The sequence below is a fragment of the Olea europaea genome, chromosome 7 (assembly GCF_002742605.1).
Source record: "Olea europaea var. sylvestris chromosome 7, O_europaea_v1, whole genome shotgun sequence".
NCBI classification, from domain to species: Eukaryota; Viridiplantae; Streptophyta; class Magnoliopsida; order Lamiales; family Oleaceae; genus Olea; species Olea europaea.
Genome location: NC_036243.1, coordinates 2176612 through 2181766, shown reverse-complemented (window position 1 = coordinate 2181766; position 5155 = coordinate 2176612).

Sequence of the window (5155 nt, the reverse complement as noted above, 5' to 3'; positions counted from 1 at the left end):
GGGGGGGGGGGGGGGGGGGGGAGAGAGAAGAAAAGGTGTAGAGGAAATGAGAAACTGGGGAAGAAATTCGATTTATTTTATAATCAAAAGTTGTTCCAATTACACTACATAGACCCCTTTATATAAGGTATAAACTAATGCTAAATGAAGCTAGAAAATACTCTAAATAAATACTAATTATGTTTTCTAAAATGTGCATTAATATTGGAAATTAAATATAATGATATCCCTTCTCATTCTTCATCATTTAAATGATGGAGAATTAGAAGGGATATTATTGTTAGTTTCCAGATTTAAATGCTTATTTTAGGAAAATGTTATTGTAGTTTGAATTATTACCTTTTGTTGTATTTTTTCCCTTAGTATAGGCCTTTTGAAATTCTATATAAAAGGATGTTATGCTATGTAATCGACAATCTTGAATGAATAAAACTTCATCTTTCTTCCCCAATTTCTCTCTATTCTCTTCTTCTGCTCTCTTTCCTCCCTCATTTCTCTTCTTTTCTCCCCATTCCCTTTCTCCGACAAGTGTTCTATAACATCCAACGTCACTACCATTCAGAAAAAGCATTGTTGACATCCAATTGTCTCACTGTCCAGAACTTGCTCAAAGCTATAGAATAAACAACTTGAATGGTAGTTGGTTTGACCACCAGACTTAAAAGTTTCAACTTTGTTTGTCTTTCTTTCTTTCACATTCGACCACATTATTTTTTTTTACAGTACTAATTTTCAACCACATATTATTCATTAAAATAATATTATACGTAAATCAAAAATTTTTCTTTCTTTTTTAATCATAAATTTCAACATCAATCACTATTTCATAATACATTACTAAAAAATAATGGGGCACAAACAAGCACTAAAATCATATCTTGCAACCTGCTAAAAACCTCTGGCCTTGTACTAATATACACTGCTACCTGAATTCTCCTCAACTTTAAACACCCATTTATACCCAATGGCATTTTGCGTATTTAACGGCTGGGGGAACGGAGGTGAGAGGCTGATAAATAGACTCGCTGGGAAGCACTATAGGGTCTGCAGATTCAGAAAATGAGACAAGGATCCTGATGTGGCATTGGAGAGATAATTGGAGTTTGAGAAGCTGTGGTAAGTTGAGATGAAGCTGAAGGAACTGACCGGAGAGTGTTTGATGTAGGACGCCATACAAGAAGAGGGAATGACTGAGACTGTATGGAAATGCTGATGGTCGACTGAGAGGATGGTTTGGGAAAACTAAAAGTATATTAATCAAAGATCATCATCGCGAGAGAGAATGATTTTCCCACTGGTATCCAATCACTTGTATCCGATGCAATGCTTAGACCTGAATTGGAGTTTATGAGCATTGTATGTGCCTAGTGTTCGGATAGTAAGTGCGGCCAAAGACTCGTAGTTGAGAATATGTTGGTGATGCGCGAAAATAGGATTTCAATAGGAGTCCTTCCTTGAACTGCAATTGGGAGTCTAATCAAAAAAATCGATGCTTTAAAGGCTTCACCCCAATATTTAAGTGGCATAGAAGGCTTAGTAAAAGGGTGAGACCAGTCTCTACTATGTACAAGTGTTTATATTCAGCCATTTGTGAGTATATGGACAAGAAAGCCAAAAGTGAGATGCCAAGAGTTGAAAGATAGCAAGTAAATGTCCTAAACTCTCTTCCCCAGTCTATTTGGATAGCCTTGGCCTTTGAGAATGTGTCCCAACTGGACCTCAGCACAGGTTTTAAAGTTCAAAAAGTTTCGGAAAGCTTCAGACTTGTGTCTATACCCAAGTAAACTGAGACAAAAGACCCCAAAGATCAGAGTGAACTGACACTAAGGATGCACTGTAAGTAGTTTCTGATTGGGGAAAAGTGAACTCATGTATTTTACCAAAACAACAAGAGTTACAAACTGTAGGAGTTTTATGATATGAAGGAAGATTACAATAGGAAAGTAGAGTTTTTACAACCTTTTCTGATGGGCGTCCTAGACTCCTAGTCTATTGTGTCAAAGATCAAAGATGATAACAGAACTATCTATCATCTTTATTAGAAGCTGAAAAGGCAACCCATGAACTAAAGACATTACTACAAATAGGAAACGAAGCTGGCGTGTTAGATGCAGCTGATGGTATGCTTCTGATCGAGTGAAATTGGCTGGAGTGCCAAAGATGTAAAGATCTTTAAGTTTACCTCCTTTGAATGGAACACTGAGCGACCTACAAGTTTGATAGAGAGAGCCTTGACATTTCCCATGCACACTTGTTGTGGACCACTGAACTCTGTAGTAGACATTAGATTGGTCGAGTAAGCTGTTACGTGGCTTGCGGCACCTGAGTCGACATACCAGCTAGCATCACAAACCGTCTTAGCCCCCTATTTGGTGGAGATTAAAATCGGATTTGTAGTGGATTTTGATAAAAGTTGTTGAAAAGTAGTGGGTTCTATAAAATGTGTGGTTAAAATTAATTGTTGATTTTGACTTAGATTAAAATCTAGATTTTAATCTGTATCAAACAGGGGTTTCGTGTAGGCCTAACCGTTGGTCGAGTCATCTCAACTAAATAGATTTTGGCATCAACAATTTCCATGTCATTAAATTTCATTTATTAAAATTGATAAAGAAATAGGAATCTTGAGCTATTCTAAATTGATTGTTATAAAATAAAAAATAAAATCGAGCATCTATCGAATGGTATTGAAGATACAACTATATATATTTCGTTTCTATCGATTTGTAATTTAAATGCAACACTTGAATACTTTCTCAATTTAAAAGACAAGAAAAACTACTTTGAGAATTTCTCATCTTCTAGTTTTGTGTAATTCATCTTTGGTTGCAATGCTTAGAATCCACGATAGATCCTTGATGCCTGAATATTTTTTTGCCTCTGCCTCTGCCTCTGCCATAGACTCTTGAACTTTATTTCATCAACAAAAGAACTTATTTATTTTTAATGAAGAAATACAATTTATTATCTAAAAATAAATAAAATTTAATCACATATCTATTTATTTTCCTCGAAATTTTAGTGCAAACTTATTTATTTTTTCACGCCTCCTTCCTCGTCGCCCGTACTCTTTCCCTTATTTCTCAAAAAAGGTATAACATTGTAATAAACCCCAAAGCCTGCAATAGTAATGCTCAGAGCTATGAGAACTAAAATAGGAAAGAGGAAAATTATAGAAAGCATTTCGTGGTAGGAAAATCAAAATTATATATAGAAATAGGTAAAATTCACAAAAACAAACTTAAAAAATACTATTTTTCGTTAGGGGGAAATGAAAGGATAAGGAAGGAGATGGAAAATTAGAAAACTAGTATTTGGTGCATCTTCTTTAATTATGATAACAATGGCTCTATAAATATATTTATTTATAGGTTTTTTGCATGCAAAATTGATTAATTGATTTGCACAATCAATTTGAAATTAATTAAATACGTACGGTTAATTTCAAATTCATTTGCAAATTAATTAATTAACATCACAATCATATTTGAAATTAATTCTTATTTCAAAGAAAACTGAAATTAATTTGTAATTCCCACTTGCCTCAATTTAACTGTGTGAAAATTACAGGGAGACAAGTTTAGAAAATTGCATTTCAAAAACTAAACAAGTTTAAGACTTGCTTATTGAAAAATCAGGTCATAATTCAATTTTTACTATTAATAATATTATTAGTAAACACATTTTCTTTATTTACCTCTATCTTCTCTCTTTTCTCTGTCCATCTTCTTTCTCTCTCTAAATATCATAATCTGGCAGAATCCATTGGGGGGACCCTGTACACAATCTTGCGACAACCGTGCTACAATGCCCACCTCGGGGACAGGGGATTGAGGTGGCATCACCTCAGCCCTCGATTTCAACTTTTTTTTTTTTCAGATCCAATGGCCGAGGTATTGTCACCTCAACACCCTGTCCCCGAGTCGGTCCCCGAGCCTGGCCACATTGCATTTTCCATCCAGCTAAATCTATCAACTCAGCGAGAATGGCTGCTTATTTGATAAAATGGAGTTCTTTTTGTAATTTCTTTTGGCGTTTCTTAAATGCACTCCCATTGGCTTGAATATATCATGTTTTGTGCATTAAGTGTGGGTACTTGATGGCCATCATCAAACATCAAATGGTGAATGTTGCATCTTATTCTCCAAATTTTGGTAAAATCTCTTTTGTATTTTAACATCTTCAAAATCTGAAAATTTAAGCCCAAGATTTTGAGTTGCGTGGAGAGATTCCAATTATTCGGGTGATTAAGTTTATTTGTCCCTTTTTTGATGAGATCTTAGTTTGACTCTAGATGAGTCCGAACGTAGCAAAAGAATTGGATTAATTTATCTATGAACATTGAACTTTTCACTATACGTCGCTCGTAATTGAATCGTACAAAATGCTTCATTCAAATCACCAATTCATATTTTTACGCATCTCAGCCAAGTCAAAAGATTTATCTAAAAAGGTAATGTATTTATCAACACTTACATAAAACATCGATCTAAGTTGCAATAACGTAAAATTAAATTAGATGTACAATTAAATAAATCACTTAACTCTACATTTCATTGAATCTATCACTTAGCACCATCTAAATTTGGTATTGTAAAACCAGTGATGCCAAATAACATTATTCTATCTAAAAATATTAAAGATTTGGCAACTTGACACAAACATGTAGGAGCCAAACTAAATTAGTGAGAGGACAAGGTTAACACTAAATACAAAGTTTAAAATAAACCTCCTAAATAACAGTTAGCCCTTGTTTGATAACAATTTTTCACCCCCAAAAAATTAATTTTTCAACCTTTATTTCACTATTCAAGCCATTATTTTTAACTTCTTCACTTACAAGTGGAACCCACTTTTCTCTAACGATCAAAAAATCAATTATCATAATAACATCAAACAAGCCCTTAATTATTAGCTCCAACTTAATTTTTAACAAGAATGTTGATTTGAGAACGAATATAGCAAGCAGAGAGTTGGAACATAATCAACTCAAGAATCAAAACCTTTTCTTGAAGAATCCCAAGTTCTTAAACATAGGGACCCGAGTCCCATTGAAGACGACCTATCATTTACATACAGACTGGTGCTATAGCACTAATACAAGATTTGTAATGGAGCATAATAATACTCTAAGTAATAGGTGAAGGGCAGCACA